The 19068-nt window shown below is 31.8% G+C and overlaps 1 long non-coding RNA gene across 2 annotated transcripts; it reads left to right on the forward strand.

Annotated features, from left to right (window-relative positions):
* The first annotated feature begins 645 nt into the window (after positions 1-645).
* LOC126771904 (uncharacterized) lies at positions 646-2596 on the forward strand. Of its 2 annotated transcripts, none has more exons than XR_007669578.1 (4): positions 646-686; positions 1841-2009; positions 2319-2347; positions 2562-2596. It is a non-coding gene; the product is annotated as an uncharacterized LOC126771904 (long non-coding RNA). The 2 variants fall into 2 exon arrangements; XR_007669579.1 differs by having other exon boundaries at positions 651-686; positions 1925-2009.
* The last annotated feature ends 16472 nt before the right edge of the window (positions 2597-19068 follow it).

A 19068-nucleotide genomic window follows, 5' to 3' on the forward strand; every position in this document is an offset into this window, starting at 1 on the left:
AGAAATTTCGCTTCCTAGGCGAGCGTTAGTTACTGCATTTATTAGTTTTATACTATTGCAGTTATAATTTTTAACATTTTGTTCTTCATACTGATCTTAATATAAAAATAAAAAATAATAACATTATAATGGGATAATTTATTAAGAACCGAGCCCACTGGATATCAATCGTCAAGCAACTATGAGCATTCATGAGCTTAATTGTGTTTGATTTTTTTTTCGTGATGAGCAGTTATGCAACGTTGTGACGGAATTTGAATGTGTCTCATGATATCCTGCCACGTGTGTTGCCACCAGCCCGCTAGGTTCAGTGAACAAAACACGTTATTCTTAATTAATAGACTAATGTATGATCTCTTATTAGTTTACACACACATTGAATAAAATTTCAGATTATTTATCGTTTTCAATCGGAGTTTATTCATACTAATTTTGATAATATATAATATATATTATCAAAATTAGTATATAGTGCTATTAATTAATAATATTCTAACCGTACGCCACAGTATTGTTATCAACCGTGTGCCATTTGTAATTAATTTTTTTAATTACATTTCTACTGGCTTCAGCTGCTTGTTTAATTAACTGATAAAATTTAATGTTATTAATTTTTATTTTTAATCTGAAACAAGGAAACAGACGCCAGTCTAATAATAGGTCACAAACGCGTAGACACTGGCACTGTGAGATTTTTTTTAAATTATACATATAAGATATTTTTATTCGTCGCGTTTGGACTCTACTACCACTTACCATCAGGTGGAGTAGAGTCATTTGCCCTCCCGGCGATATAAAAAAAAAAAAAAATTTTTTTTGTAAATGTATTGTTAAACTATACGGAACGAAATAGATTTTTAATTTTAGTCGCCGTCAACATTTTGACGCCTCTATTTTCATCCCAATACCATACATACATACATTTTCTTAAATGTTTGCTTCCCCTTAAATTTCTACAGTCGAGACCCAGTGCCCTTGCACGGCTGATTGGAATTTATCGTTGGCAACTCCGAGCGGCGTTGCTTTAAACGTTTAAACGTTCACAATGGCCCGACTTGAACTTTGTACTTTGAAACCGACACACAGTTTAAATATAACCGAACCGAAATTCATACATTTTGCTTAAGTGATTTCAAATTTAAATGTAACATAAAAATAAAAAAATATTTATACAGAAATATTTTTTCGATATGACAACTTTTGTTCAACATAAGTATTTTTGGTGTTACTTCTAACATTGGGAATTATTATATTTGCTTAAATCAGGCATGAATAGATGAATAATAATTACGAAAACAAATCTCAATGAAAAGTAAAAGCCTTAGAAACTTTAGGTACTTACCATCATTTCAACGACTGGTATTATTCAACATTTATTTCATTACAGAAAGTAGTCATACTTAATACATGTAGAATATATTGATAATAATTGTGTTTCTAAAATAGCTAGCTCTCAAAATTCGAGCATGATGCATTAATATTATTGTAAATATTTACTATTTTGCATGCTTAGACTATCATGTTCTAATATTATTTTTAAATGTTCCTTTGATAAAGCTCGTCAATAGCTACAAAAAAATTAAAATCGGTTTATAAGCCACGGCGAAAAAGGTTGTCAACTGTTTTGTGTCGCGTATTTAAATACTTTAAACTACAATGAAATTCTTAAAATTCATTTTGTCCACGAACTTGAACTCAATTTAGTATGATGGCCCGAGATGGCCCAGCGGTAAGAAAGCGTGAATCTTAACCGATCATCGTGGGTTCAAATCCAGGCAAGCATCACTGAATTTTCATGTGCAATTTGTTATTATAATTCATCTCGTGTTTAACGGTGAAGGAAAACGTCGTAAGGAAACGTGCATGTGTCTAATTCCACTGAAATTCTGCCACATGTGTATTCCATCAACCCACATTGGAGCAGCGTGGTGGAATAAGCTCCAAAACCGTCTCCTCAAAAGAGGAGAGGAGGCCTTAGCCCAACAGTGGGACATACACAGACTGTTACTGTAAGTATTATGTAATTAAGCTCAACAGGCAGTAATATATTTAAAATAGTTATATAGCTATTAAAATATTACAATTATAATTTACGTCAAATGCGAAGCAAGTATTGTTCGTATTTATTCAAATAGTGGCATAAAATGTAGAATGTTTTAACTGAAATATATGTAAGAAAATAAGGTATTATTAAGTACTACATTCTATAGAAATGTGAATAGCTGTAAAATATTTTTGATCATAATTTAAAAGTCTATTTTCCCTCATTCATTTAAAAAGCAATATGGATTTTTTGTTGATTTTGCTACAATAAATAGGTAACGTTGCAGCCCCCAATTTCCATGGGGTAAGTTTAATTTTATTAAGTAAGTTTAATTATTTTTTTTGTGTTGATACAAAGTTAGTGATGCTTTGCGAAATAAATATATTGGGATATTATCCACAAACGGCCATCTGATACCAAACTAAGCAGAGCTTTTACTATGGAAACCAGACAACTGATATAATACATATACTACTTTTTTTTGTAAATACATACTTATATAGATAATTACATCCAGAATCAAGACAAACAGACATGTTCATGTCTGTCCTGGGTGGGAATCGAATCATTAACCTTCGGCGTGAAAGGCAAGTATCTACCAACCACGCCAACCGGCCCCAATTAAATAAAATAAGGGTAATAAATATTTAACATTTCATGTCTTTTTTTTTGGTAATCGGATTAAATAAATAGAAAAGCATTTTGATTTTTGAATTTGAACTACAGTTGTACTTTGAAAATTGAATAGATAGTCATGTCTTAGCAACCACAAGAGTACAATCTTCGCATTATTTAGATATAAACAATGATCTTATAAAGATTTTCTTTGATGTGCTATGGAATTAACGAGTTGTGTCTTATACTGCAACTGCTTCAACTTTTAATGTATCTTGCAATACGTTAAAACAACTAATACCTTATTCATTTAATACATCAACAGCGTACAATTCAGTACACGTGACAGAAATGAATAGGCAGACACAAACGTATCGTATTAAAACGTCTTAAGTCGTTTATAGTTGAATGAGAAATGTACGACTAATAAAATCCGTATTATGCTTGTTTTCTCTTGCGAAGATTTAATAAAAAAAGTGTTATTTGTCTTATATAATAAATTTTCAGTTACGCCTTTCTTGCCTCATGTCGTGGAGCCCGTCGACAGCTCATTGCGTTTGCCCGCAAGGCGCCATCTATCGATCTAGTTATTGCCTGTTAATATGCAGCGTTGATGCTGTGTATTACATTATTTGATCTCGAATATTATTATATTGTAATGTTCAAAATATATCATAAATAAAATTGACAATAATAAACAGAATATGGTTTATTCAAGCAGATTTTAGTAGATTTTAGGTTTACAGCTAAAACCGTTTGGTGATGTAGATTTTACTGACAAGCAAATTCAGAAAAGTTAGCAACTACAATTCTATTAGAAATACACATTTTTTTACACTTTTTTAGTTATGTAAAGTGTACCCTTCTACCTTCCAGACTCCGGACTACTTTTGAGAGTTTTCGACAGAAAAACTCAATAACTTTTTTATTGGCCTAACCTGGGATTTGAACCCAGTACTTCCGGGTCAGCGGCTTACATCTAGCCACGAGGCAGTCATAATAAATGGTAAGGAATTAAAATGAAAGTGAAATACTCAAACCCTTTAACAAAATAAGAGCCGAGAGTGAATTTTAATCGATGAACGCGGGTTCAACACCACTGAATTTTCATGCACCGCTTTAATTTGTGTTTATAATTCATCTTGTGCCCGCCGGTGAATAAAACCGTCTTAAGGAAACCTGTACGTGTATCCGCCAGCTGGCATAGGAGCAGCGTGGTGGAATACGCCCTTAACCTTGTCCTCAAAGGGAGACGTAAGGCGTCAGCAGTAGGACATTCAAAGACTTTACTTACTTTACTCAAACCCTTTAAAAGCTAAAAAGTATATGTATTAACCTTCGAACAGTTAAAAAAAATAAAAACTTACTTCCCCTTAAACTAAACTACAAATTAACTAATTCAAAGCCTACACCGTACTTGACAATTATAATAGTAATTGTTACTTATTCGTTTACAATCATTTATTGCTTCGTGTTTTATAGTAAATTAATATTGACTCCGTATTAATTCCTGATAGCAAATTGTAATATATATAGGGATTCGATAATTAAATTATTTTAAATAGTTACAGTATTATTATTGTATCGATTGAATTTTATTTTTTGTGTGTAATTAAATTTTACGCAATAATGTTAGTTTATAGTGTTATTTATTTGGGTCTCCAACAGTTGTACATAACACACATTCAAAACACGCTGTACATAACTAAAAACTAACTATGCACAACCGATAACAAGAGAACACACCATTCCCACACACAAAAATTCAATTTTTTTGATTAGTGGATTAATTATTATTATTATTATTTATTTTTTTATAGAATAGGAAGGCGGACGAGCATATGGGCCACCTGATGGTAAGTGGTCACCAAATGATAACCATCGCTTACACCACCAATGCGCCACCAGCAGTTCCCAAGGGAACTAAGATGTTATGTCCCTTGTGCCTGTAATTACACTGGCTCACTCACCCTTCAAACCGGAACACAACAATACCAAGTACTGCTGTTTCGCGGTAGAATATCTGATGAGTGGGTGGTACCTACCCAGACGAGCATCTACTTTTCAACCAAACAAAACAAATGATAAAAATATAATTCTCATTTGCGTTCCACACTATGTAGGTAAACACATATTTATTCATACAGTTTTTATATAAACATTTTCTCCATGTTAAAAATGATATTACCTATATACAAGGCACATTTAACCAAATAAAAAATCAAAATCACCACAACAAGGTCTCAAAATAAAAGCTCTTAATAAAATATATATATCGTAAAACCTTTTTCAAAACAACCGATTACATGACGAACAGAACCCTTCATAAGATTATATTTTAATATTATATTTATATTATATGCAAAACACCCGAAAGATTATCAGCAGTACAGGATATCTCATTGTTTCCAGCCTATTTGCATACAGACATCTTGCACCGTCTGATCGATTCAACTTCGAGATTATGTTTTTTATATAATGATGTATTGAATGAAATAATAAGATTTTTAGCTGATAACAAAAAGGCCAGTGGGGTCGATCCCGTAGAAAAATTGCATACTAATGATAATAAAATAACAGAACACATTATAATCTAACTAAAAATAGTTTCGAATAATCAATTAATGATAATTACATGATGATTACATGATAATTACTATATATAAAATTAAATAAATAGTAAAATCAATAACAGATAATTCTTCAAAATATGCATAATATTTCAATTTATTAAAGGAGAGATGAAATATATAATTATTTAAAAACTCTTTATTGTACTGAGTAAAACATCTATCAAGAAACGAATTTGTGGCAAATTTTAAGTTTTAGTTGCGGAAACATAAAATTACCTTTATGTTTTACTATTTCGTGGACATTTGAAGTATAAGATTTGAAGTTTTTAAGAAAGAGATAGAAACAACTGAAGATTGAGGGTTCAAGCCGAGAGAGCACTACTGAATTATCTTGTGCTTGAATTTTGCTTATTATTCATCTCGTGTTTGGTGAAGCAAAATGTCGTCAGGATGCCTGCATGTATCGAATGAAAATCTGGCATATGTTTATCCATCAATCCACATTAGAAGGGAGGCATGAAATATGCTCCAAACTTTCCTCGAGAGGAATGGGTGTCTTGTCCGAACTGTGGGACATTTACAGGCCTAATGCACAAAATAAATGTATCAATGTACGAGTATAATACATTAACGTAAAATTAATAATAATAACGTCAAACTTGTCTTTGAAAAAAAAATAACTCAAAAGGTTCACCTCTTATTACTAACTTCGATTGAATATCGAACCTCCTATATCGAATACAATCGAACCTCCATCTACATCACTACGATGCAGCCCCTCGTTAGTCCAGTGACTAGATATAATGCCGCAGATACCGAGGTCCTGGATTCAAACCCTAGGTCGGGTCAATAAAAGGTTATTGGGTTTTCTTCGGTCGAAGATACTTAGAACGTACGTCACAGAGTACAGAGTGTATCTGTGTTCGTGCACACACTTGTACCCTATAATATGTCCTGCGCAGTTGGCTAATCTTTCTTAAGGTCCTCATGGCTGAAGTCGGTCAGGAGGACATGACATTATCATCATCATCTATACTAAAAAAAAAATCAGTAAATATTAGAAGGAATAAATAGAAATCCGTTTTCATGTTCTTCGTATACGTAAAATATTTTTCCACACAATTATGGATCCATAATAAAATAACTTCCAATAGAAAACAAATTTATCGACAACATAAGCTACACTATATACGTAACTAGATGACTGGTTGATTTAAATTACATTTTCGCCATGACGTGATAGTTGAAGCAAGGTGTGGTCTGTAGTGTTGGACCAGTTTTAACTCAAGTATCGATATTTCAATTTTGATTGTTAAATTTTGCAGGGAGCTCTTAAAATAATACTTCAACTGGTACATAAATATAATATTACTAATTAATAGATATCTTATATTATGTATTAATAAATGTTTTTGAATGAAAATCTTACAATAACTTAAGGAGTGTTATGTATTTTCAATATACATTGAAATAAAACGAGCTTATAGCTAAGAATATTTATTTGTTATCTAAAAAAAGTATCGATAAAATACTTAAGTGCATCACTAAGCTATAGCGTGACCTCTGCCCTTCGGCCGCATCCACACATGCCTCGCCCGAGGCGAGCCCGCCCAACACCTTTTTGGTATCATCGAAAAACTTGATACCGAACCGAATCTTTACATTTACTGATCGCCGATACGCCTTCTATACTTATTAGTGACGTGACTTCGGTTTTGTGGTTTTTGTTGCTTATCTTATTTTTATCTGTATGTTAAAACAACGTGAATCGAATTTACGAGCTATACAAAATCTTATCGAGAAAGCGACTTCTAATTATATCATCCTTTAATATTCATTCCAGTTTCAATTTATCTTTCACATATATACTATATATTGCCTCGTTGGTTACTAGACCAGACTTTCTGCCCTGGACCTCAGGATCTGCTGCCTTATAAGCTAGCATTAAGGCAGCAGATCCTGAGGTCCAGGGTTCAAACCCGGGATCAGGCCAGCCCGTAAACTGGAAATTTAATACTCCCGTGAAATCTTACCAGCCGTATTTACCGTTTCAAAGAATTATGAGGTTATAAATGTAGTCAAAATCCTTATTCAATATTGAAGTTGTTATCGCTATACAATTTACAAATACCTAAGATCTGATAAGAACCGGTGAATTTTTTTTTTTTAAATGTTTTGTTAATCTAATTTCCAAGGTTTGTTTTCATCTGCATAATTTGCAGTATTTAATTTTAATAACATAAATGTGACAAAGTATTAACTGATCGATGTATTTATTATATGTTTGGACGAATAGATCTTTCTAGATACAAAGTTTTCGTGTACCTGTTTTAGGCGGCGTTCTTTTGAAGATTACTGATTGATCATTTCAATATGCAAATAAATTATATGTCAATATAAATATCGAGCAAAAAACTTCTTTGTAATATTATAATTATATATACAAATAACGCGTGTGTACCCGCAAGCGGAAACTAGTTCTAGATAACTGGTGGTAGAGCTTTGTGCAAGCTCGTCTGGGTACGTACCACCCACTCATCAGATATTCTACCGCAAAACAGCAGTGCTTGGTATTGTTGTGTTCCGGTTTGAAGGGTGAGTGAGCCAGTTTAATAGCACAAGGGACATATCATCTTAGTTACCAAGGTTGGTAGCGCATTGGTGATTTAAGCGATGGTTAACATTTCTTACAATGCATATGTCTATGGGCGTTGGTGACCACTTACCATCAGGTGGCCCATATGCTCTTCCGCCTTCATATTCTATAAAAAATAAATAAATTATTACACATAATAAACAAGTGTATAATATATGTATGTGATGTTATACAGCTCCAATATTTATTTACGATATGAACTATTCTATGGTAGATAAAAGTAAAAAAGTTTCTATATGTACAACATGACTTTGAAATACTCCACCTTTGCTACACATAAAAAACACAAAAGATCTTAGACATGAAGCACGCGATCAAAAAACATGTGTTCATCATTAAGACACCTTTAAGAATAATTCAAATTCCTCGCATTATTCTCTCAAAGGCATTCAAACAACAATGTCTAAAGAGTCAGCTTGACTCAATTAAATCTTAATTCGTACAAAGAAGTCGATTAATGAAATTAAGTCGGCATTTACTCGGGTTAACCATCAAAAGCTCACAATGGCCTTAAATAGTAACAATCAAATCAAAGGATCCTCGAAATCTCGACTTAACAAAAGACCTAACTAACCCGCGCCATACAGTGACTATTAAAATTTAATGACATGATTTATTTAGAAAAAAACACACACACACGAGAAAAAGGGTACGATGTTACGATCCATTTTTCATACAACGCAGTTGGTAGCAAATGGTCAAATAAAAAATGTTTAACCGCCCCGACACTTTATGAAAAACGGTGTCCGACTGTGAGCGGGCTTTGTCATCGGACAGTGAATTTATTCATGCTTACCTGTTGAGCCCCAGCCGTGAATAAACTATAAAGAATATTCCATTTTTCTAGATTCATATTGCATAAAGTTTACAGCTTTCGAGTGTCGAGAAAGTTTTATGTCGACTATATTTAATGTCTTAAATACGTAAATGTTTATCAAATTGTTCCTCACTTCGGTTGCGCAGAATTAATTAACTGAGTATTTAAAAATTATAATATAAATTATTTTTTATTCAGTTTTAAAGTTAATGAAGGATATTTAGAATTAATTTAATCATTTATTTGTTTGTTACGCTGACACGTCTTAACTACTGAACTGATGGTCATGAAATTTCGCATACATGTTGTCAGGGATACTGAAAAGGACACAGGGTATACACAATTAACGCGTGTGACCCCGCGAGCGGAAATTAGTACTAGATAATTAAAAGAGTATTTATTTGGTAAGAAAAGCGAAAATCTTTTCATTTAATTTAATCTTGTAATATTACAATCCAAGGGATATACATAATATTGTGTTAAGTATTATATATAGCCTATATTTTTTTAATATTATATGTAAATAAAGTATTTAGTGTTTTCATTTACAAATGAACATAAAAACACAATAATAAACAAGAGTAAATACAGTGAAAAACTTTCTTGCTGGTCGACACTACAAATAATATTTGGTCATTCTCTTAGTGGTAGCCGTCTCATTTATAATATTTTATAGAAATCAACAAAACAGGACCGAGAACATTAACATAGACTATACAAATTCATGTCTCGGTTGCTCATGTTCTTTTTTTATTAAAAAAAACTGTATTGAAATGTGGGACTGCGTTATTGTCTTATGTCATTAAAATATACTTTAATAAAAAATAAATTTTAATTTTATGTAATGACTTGTATAAATATTAGCGCTTTACCCGCAGTTTCACTTGCGTCATAATTTAGAATTGCTGTATACAAATTTCCATAGCTCTTTCTTCAATAATTATGGATTTTCATACAAAATTTCATTCACTTTATCACCTTTATAATTAATTTTCAAAAATCATTTCTTAGTACTAACCTGTATAAAACGAGCCCTTATTTAAATTTTCATCTTGAGCCCCAGTTATTTGGGCTGTGCGTTGATATGCCAGAAAGTCAGTCAGTCACTCTTTTATATATACAGATAACATATAAAAACCATGAAGATCACACTTTTTTGTCGGATAAATGCACACATATTGCAAAAAACAATTGTTTTTTAAACCATGATATAAATTCACAAAAACATAAGAGATAAAGCAACAATAATAGCTTTGGATAAACCGTGAGATCTGGCAGACGAGAAGTCGCCAAACAAAACGCAACAGCAAAAAATAAGGGTAGGAGAAACGAAGATGCATTTTAGAGGATTCCTTCTCAAAATTTGTTCAGGTCATCATGACTGAGCACTCTCACACGTGTCACCGTGTATTGTGCTCAAGTCAAAAATAGTAGCTTATACGATATCGACAAAGAATGTTACGATAAAACCCGTCCGAAAAAAAATGTTCCTATACCCCCGAAGTGGCAGCGAAAAAATTAAAATAAAATGTTGAATTTATTTGAAATTCAAGCACCTGTCACTAATTACCACCTTTTGGCGGCGATAGCTTTTGTGATAAGAAAAAAAATGTGATCGTTATGAGATCCCTTTGAACGGGAGGCTTGATATAAATAAAATTATGAGTTAAAATGTCTTTTAGAGATTAAATTTATTATTAAGGAATGTAAACTTTGTATTTTTTTATTCTAAAATATATAATTATTTATGATTCTATTTTGCATTTGAAAAAAATGATAATTAAGTTAGTACTAAAGTACCCAGCCGAGAGTTTATAAAATACTCGGATGGATTGGTAGGTGATTTTATGTTGGGTTTGTGGGTTCAAATCGCGGTTTTATTAGTTTACATAGTCTTTAAAATTCACCTCGTCTTATTTAGGTTTGCTCGTAGTTCTTACATTTCGTAATAAATTTAATATTAATATTATTAGTTGTGCAATGCACAACCATATTAAAGCAAATACAACATGCTTTAGTTATAAATATAAACAAAAACATTTTCAAATGTTGGCAAAACGGCGTTAGAATAAAATTGTGAAGAAACCAGTAAGTGTCAAATTTTGTCACACGTACATTGACCAATTTCAAATTTTGTACTAAAACATACAAATTCGTAGACAATTCGTGGTTAGAATAAGAGGAGAAGACGTTTGCCTAACCATGAGACTCGACGAATACAATCATGACCGGAATATTGACGACACGATAGCAACACTTTTTTTACTGGTGGCTTTGTGCAAGCTCGTCTGGGTACCCACTCATCAGATATTCTACCGCAAAACAGCAGTACTTGTTATTGTTATGTTCCGGTTTGAAGGATGAGCCAGTGTAATTACAGGCATAAGGGACATAACATCTTAGTACCCAAGGATTGTGGCGAATTGGCGAAGTAAGCGACCATTCTTGAGATCATTGGTGACCGTTTACCATCAGGTACAATTGCTTGTCCACCTACCTATATTATAAAAAATGCCATTGAATTGCCAATATAAATGTATGAATATTTATAACATTAATTAATTACATTTATCACAAAGATTTAGTATTTTAACACTCTTAAGCTCTCACGCGTGAAATATATTTTAAATATAATCTCTAACTGTACATCGTACGTTTTGTGATTTGTCCCGACGTAGCCCACACTTTTTCTAACTGTTAAAAAAAATCAATCAAATGAGAGCCACGTGTAGGTTTTTTTTATTAAGTCACTCGATACACGTACATATACATTATCAGTGAATGTATTCAAATTGATGATTGATTTGGACACGCGAAGCCACAGAACTACGAGCCACAATAGAAATGGCGGCACTGTCAAATTTCCCTTTTTATTATTTTTTTATTTTTAAAGTACCGCTCATCGAGTGCGGTTGGAAAAAATAATAGATTTGTGTCATAAATAGCAAAATCCTAAATTAATTCTCTACTCACCCACAGAAGTTTAACTTCGATAATTGCTTCTTAATCACGTGTCACGGATTGTAAGTGGAAAAATATATTTTTTACAAGATTACCGGTATAGTAATCTCAATGAAACATGACGTATAAATTCATATACGAAAAGTAAGATGTTTTTATATTTTTAAATAAATAAAGTCACAAAAACATTATATTAGGAACGTTAGTTTCATATTTCGTCCTTATACCCACGCCCGGACTTGCAACATTATTTTTTTAACAATAGTACATCAATAATGAAATCTAATATATCCAACAAAAATAAACGATATATTTCAATATTGTTATCGTTTTTTAATAACATAAGTTCCTAACAAAAATTTCAAGTAATGATTTATAGGTATCGGTTAGAATTAAAGAGGTCATAGCATGATACCATTTCGAAATAACTTTGTTCTGTGCTAATGTGATTGAATAGAGATACATAATATTAGTGTCGTGGTATAAAGCAGATGTTGACCTACGACCGGTGTCGACAGTTGTGGGTGGATGCTTTCGGTACAAGACATTCGGTGTGTTTTGGTTATCATTTTGATTGGACAACAATAACCTCGGAGATGTTAGATGATTATGGGGAAATGTATATCCTGTTTATATTTCACTAGTTTCCGCCTGCGGCTTTGCATGCGTGTGACGGGGAGGTCTGGTATGTAAAAGTGGCCTATGGGATCAAATTTCATCAAAATCGGTTCAGTTGTTTATCTGTGAAAGCGTAACAGACAAATAGACAGAGATGTTTCGCAATTTTAATATTAGTTTACTCGTTGATTTATTTATTTTCTTTATATCAAATAGTTATATATAATATTGAGTTATATATTATATATAATATTGAGTGTCTCAAGTGGTTTTCTTGTTAAATCTTTTTACTGCATATTTGTACACGTAAACGTTACACGGTAGGTGTTAACTGAGACTTCGAGTGTCAGAAGAGTAAGAGTAAGATTTCGAGCGTCAGATGACGTCAGTAATATTTTTTATTCACACATCAATTTTCGTGAGTACCTTAATACTCACACCATTTCTTAAAATTATAATTCTTCTATTTTTTTATATTTATCTATTCGTCACGATAAATTATTATTATAGAAATTAATGTTTGTAGACATCGTTAATAATAAAAATATTTTATTTTTTTTAAGCCTGTTTAATTCCTTCGTATTCATAAAATATAAAACAAAAACAAATGACAGTACGGTAGTGTAGTATAGTTTACTTGGTGGTAGGACGTTATGCAAGCCCGTCTGGGTAAATATCAGCCACTCATCACATATTCTACCGCCAAACAGAAATAAGCAGTAAAATATTGTTGTTCTCCGGTCGGAAGGGTAGTAAGCCAGTGTAACTATAAGCACAAGGGATATAGCATCTTAGTATCCAAGGTTGGTGTCGCATGGGTGATGTAAGTAATGGTTAGTATTCCTATGAATGCCAATGTCTATGGGTGGTGGTGGCCACTTACCATCATCTGCCCGACGATCGACAGACGAAATCTTGTATTAGCTCATATTATGAAAACATAACAGCATATTAAATTAACTAGTACCTATATATCATGAGGAGGAGAAAGTTTGTTTGCTTAGCTCACCACGCTGCTCCAATGCTGGTTGGTGGATACACATGTGGCAGAATTTTACAGGCATTATATACATGCAGGTTTCCTCACGATGTTTTCTTTAAACGTCGAGCACAAGATGGATTAAAAACCAAATTAAGTTTTCAAAAAACAGTGGTGCTTGCTCGGATTTGAACCCATGATCATCGGTATATGATCATAGTATGTAGTATTTATCGAAACTAAAAAAACAAAAACAAATAATAAACATATATATGACGTATATATTTGACATCATAGCGTCAACAGTCAACATAGTTGGTATAACGTTGAGTACTAGAAGAAGTCATGTGTATTAGTTAAAATAACAATGTGACATTCGATTATTATAATAACACAAAGCCACTTTCGTATTTGCCAAACAAACAATATATTTTATTAAACATCAGCTTAATTACGGTAAACATTTATAAAATACCTTAAAAGATTAAAATTCAACGAACAGTCGGGCCAATTAAGGTCGATCTGTACATCACTGCCGAAGATGTAACATATTGCCCTTCCAATTAAGGAGTTACTCCCTGCTGTTCCTGCAGTGGACTAAATAGCTACGGCACGATTCGACCCGGTCCACTTTACACCTCATTAAGTTTTGACCTTTATTGCTATGGGAATAAAGCACAGGTGGCAAGCAAAATTAGCAAGTTAGGAAACTATTAGACACATGCCCGCGAGACATTCTGCATTATTTCATAGTTTTGACTACCTACGCGGTGTTGACATTGAGAAATTATAGCGAGCGCGTGTTAGTAATGTATTAAATTATTTTATTCCGTGAATATTTCATAGATATCGCTGCTAGCTAGCTAATTCGATATCGTTTAAAATTAGAATTTAAAAATCAATAAAAATGTATCCAATGTCTTTATGCGTCAAAACTGTTCCTGGACGCAAATCTATTAATCTCGTACGTTACTTAATATATCCAAAGACACAAACGTTTCATATAACATAATATTCATGTAGTTTCAAAATATTTATAAATTTTATTAAAAAATACACACAAAGGAGGTTGTAACTAATAAGAATAGAAGTAACAACCTCTTATAAAATCAAAGCATAATTACATATATTAATTTGACAAGATAATGAGAAATGAATAATTCAAAATCTAACGGTAAAAAAATACAATATTAAATATTGTATGACCATGACAACATTATGACCACAGTATAATGAAAATAAAACTAAAAAGGTGCAAGTTAATACTTATAAAAATAAAGTAGATAATCGATTTGTTTTTTTTTTATATAAACAATATTATTGTCTAATGATTTCATATCACAATGGCAATATCATTTTATAAAGGCGGTACATACAAAAATAATTGTAGAAGAAATCATTATTATTTTGTTTTAACTATAAATATAATATAAATGGTAAATGGGTTAAAATTTCTTAATCGACTGTTATAATTAACAACAAGAGTAAAACGAGGGTAACTTTACATTAAATTTAATCTCTTAAAATGGAAATTTAAAAGTACTTCCGAGAGGCAACTTGACCAATGTATAGTTTGATCATCTATTTCAAAGTCATCATCTATTTCAAATCTTATGAAAATACGAGATCAGTTTTTTTAATAAATGACGAGTCAGAACAGAATTGATTCATCATAATTATTTAGAATATGTATATGTATACGAATATGATAATAAATAATTTAGATGGTATATATTTTTTGGGTGAGAGAGGTAGATAGAAATTTTATATTTAGTATACTATTTTAGATATAATATGTATTTACATATATATCTATTAAATATCAATGTTTCATATAGCTATAGGTATTAATATACTGGTGGTAGGGCTTTGTGCAAGCCCGTCTGGGTAGGTACCACCTACTCATCAGATATTCTACCGCAAAACAGCAATACTTGATATTGTTGTGTTCCGGTTTGAAGGGTGAGTGAGCCAGTGTAATTACAGGCACAAGGGACATAAAATCTTAGTTCCCAAGGTTGGTGGCGCAATGGCTATAAGCGATGGTTGACATTTCTTACAATGCCAATGTCTAAGGGCGTTTGGTGACCACTTACCATCATGTGGCTCATATGCTCGTTCACCTTCCTATTCTATAAAAAAAAATACTTGTAAACAACAATGTTAAAAGAAAAAAATAAATAATTATGAAAAAATCTTGCATCCTTAAATCGGTTTCAACAAAGTAACTGTCATTTTGACATTTAATTTAATTAATTTTCTGTTTATATTTTATAATAATTATTATGTTCGAGATAATTGTTTCCCATATATATCCATGTTATATTTATAAGAAATGTAAGAATATCGTAAACAATATATCCAACATAAAACCGCTTAAAACTATTGCTTTTGTCTTGTATTACTACCACCTTTTAAAGGGTTTATTAATGGCCATATAATCCCAACAGGTAACAGTTCAAGTTGACAAATGAGTTTACTTCAACGCTCAGTAACTTTATACTTGTTTCATTGCAAACATTATTCACTTCAACGTAAATTAAAAATTCTGATACAAGTTTGACTTGTCACATCTAGTATTCCCATTTACTTTAAAATTGCTTTTTTAATTACATCTTTGGCCCATTTTAAAACATTCTAATATTTTAATGAGTAACGGCTCAAAGGGAATGATTAGTCAAATAATGCTGGGTTTTTCATTTTTCAAATATCAAATCAATGATTATAAAAAGAGAAAATCAGTGTTTAACTAAATACCCGCTAAGCAACGTTTATAAGTGTAGTATTTATGAAATAAAACAATGAGCTCGATGCATAATGATTACTGCTCAGACAAGAACAACTGTCAAACGCATTATTTAAAAATAATCTTTTTAAATAATGACCCCGTTACAAGCACTATAATAAGTAAGACCATTATTTAAAAAAAAAAAAAAAATTTTTTTATTCAATATAAAATTATATCGTTTACATTAAATATTTAATTTCTATGAATACCAAATTTCAATTGAATCCAATCGTCCAATAGAAATTGAGTAACAGATATTCAAGCACACGCTTACAGCATTACTTAGATTATATTAAATAAATTTAAATGAAACATTCATTATATATAAAATCACTTTATATACCTCTTATGACTCATTTGTCAAAATGACTAAGTTTAGGCGTTAAATAGATATATAAGAGTGAATTCTGTCAATACTTGTCAAGCGAACGAAACTGTGATATTAAATATATTATGTTCAATTATCCCAATCAATTAATTTTAAATTATTATTGCAGACACTTACCGCTTTAAAGCATTTTATGCTTAACAAGCAATTACATGTACAAAATCTCACAGCACTAAAACAGATACAATCAAAATGTTTATAGCTCATACATTTTATCGTGACTTTCGTAAACGGGACAAATTATGCCATAGCTCTCCGAGTTGTACTCTAAATCATTTCCCACGCGCTCACAACGCTATTTGTCTTCTAGCACTAAATGACTGATGTATATGTGACTGATATTGTCGGTTAATTAAAAGCAAACCTAATTTGTGTACAATAATAAAACGTAGTGAATGACTGTTTGTTCACATTACTGTTTTATATTATTTAGTAAATTTTTGGTATGTAAAAAAATACTGGATAAAAATATTTTATAAATTTAAATAATTTGTGATAGACGTATAGTATACATGGTTTTTATTGTCTTTTTATCGTATCTACTAAAATGTTGTATGTTTTGGATTACTATTTTCACTGTTAGTGTATAATGTCGTATGTGAAAAAAGTACACTTTAAGCACACAATAGCAGTTTATTTTCTTTTCATTATTTGTATAATATTTATAATTTTCCCTTCGATGTATGTGTATTAGTGCATCTTTTAAAGAAAAATTAATAAAAATACATTAAGTAACAACTTTGTGTTTTAAATAACAACTTTATTTCAATGTACATACGACATTATGTACAGAAATAACATAACTACTGCAGCATGTTGGCAACGGTAAATGCGTCTCAAGATTTTATTGACTGAAAGTCCTTTATCTTTTGGAAACGATGAATTCTGAACATTAGTAAGTCTATTAGCTCAGCTGCTTAAAAACGAAACAAGATATTCAATACATTTACAATTTACATACATTCGAAAAAAGTGCAAACAATGCAAAGACAAAACATGCAAAGTCAGAACAGAAATACAATACATTAGAATATCTGTACAGAATATTATAAAGCAAAGACATACAAATGATAATTTGTAATCGATGTGCATTGAAGAGCAATCACAGAAGTCACAAGAGACGGATGTTGCCTGGAGCTAACTTTGATGGATCCTGTTACCTTAGTTGGGGAACTATAGAGACAATAGCACAGACTATAATTAAACAGAGGAAATAATATTTTGTTACTGGTGGTGAAGGTCGTAAATGGCATATAGCTAGGCCACATATATTTACAACAGAGCAATAAAATTGATGATTTATTTTTGTTTTATGAATATTATAGTATATCCATATTTATTTTTCCTCTGCTGTTTCGATAGTAACTAAGGTATTATGTAAGTTTAAAATATTAAATTAAAGTAAAAACCCATATCTGGTACCTAAACAACGTCAGGTACATTTTTTAAAATTTAATTTTGATGGTGGTCTAGTTATGTACTTGTACATTTCCCAGGAGTCGTATCCCAGTTCAATCTATTAACACATTACATTTTATTTTTATGTCAATGATTTCACAGTTACCTGAAATCACAAAGATGACAGCGCTTACACTCCTGTAACTCAGAAAGAACGTAATGCCGTCGCGTCGTGTTAAAGAACTAATGCTACTAGACCAACAGTAAAAGGTCATGTTGACAACCGAAATATATTAGGTAATGTCTTACACATTATATAAAAACTCTCTATGCATTGGATACTCTGTAAAAATGATTCATTAGCAAGTATCATTACTTACGTCAATTAATTCTTTGTTTCAAAGTGTCAGTGTTAAATTAAGAAGCAAACACTGGTTACAGATGTATGAGAGATGAGCTGTCCTTAGATGGATACTTAATAAACATTCAAATACATCGGCTGTAACTAATCAGTAAGATAATAGGTTTGCGTAGATAAAAGGTTTTTCTATTAAATAATTAACTATACACAGTTGTTTACAATACAGAATGTACCTAATATTTGTTACTTTTTTATTTTATAGGTAAGCGGCTGGGCAAACGGGCCACTTGATAGTAAGTGGTCGCGGCTGCTCATATACATTGGCGCCTTAAGAAATATTAACCATACATTACATCGTTAATGTCCCACCAACCTTAGGAACTAAGATGTTATGCCTCTTGTGCCTGTGATTACACTGGCTCACTCACCCTTCAAACACAACTAAACCAAGTACTGCTGTTTTGCGGTAGAATATCTGATGAGTGGGTGGTACCTACCCAGACGTGTACACCAGTGAACATATATACAATTAGTGATAATTCATATAATGTAGATATTCTCTTGACCAATATATTACGACTAGGCTATTACGAGTTTTAAGGAAGACTAGCCTAGCGCATGACATATTATAATGGACAACTTTACTATTTACTCAAAAGTTGCGCTAGTGCACTCTCTTAATTTATCAGAATGAATTCAGCCTCCAGACCATCGGCTTTATTAACTTCCAGAATCCGTGCTGTTTCCGAGAATGTCTTCATCTCTTGTGCATGAAATTTACTCACTCACCATTCCAAACGGGACACAACAATACTAGCAATTGCTGTTTGGCGGTATAATATCTGATGATTAGCTGGTTCATGACTTGGT

The sequence above is a fragment of the Nymphalis io genome, chromosome 11, assembly GCF_905147045.1.
Source record: "Nymphalis io chromosome 11, ilAglIoxx1.1, whole genome shotgun sequence".
Lineage (NCBI taxonomy): Eukaryota > Metazoa > Arthropoda > Insecta > Lepidoptera > Nymphalidae > Nymphalis > Nymphalis io.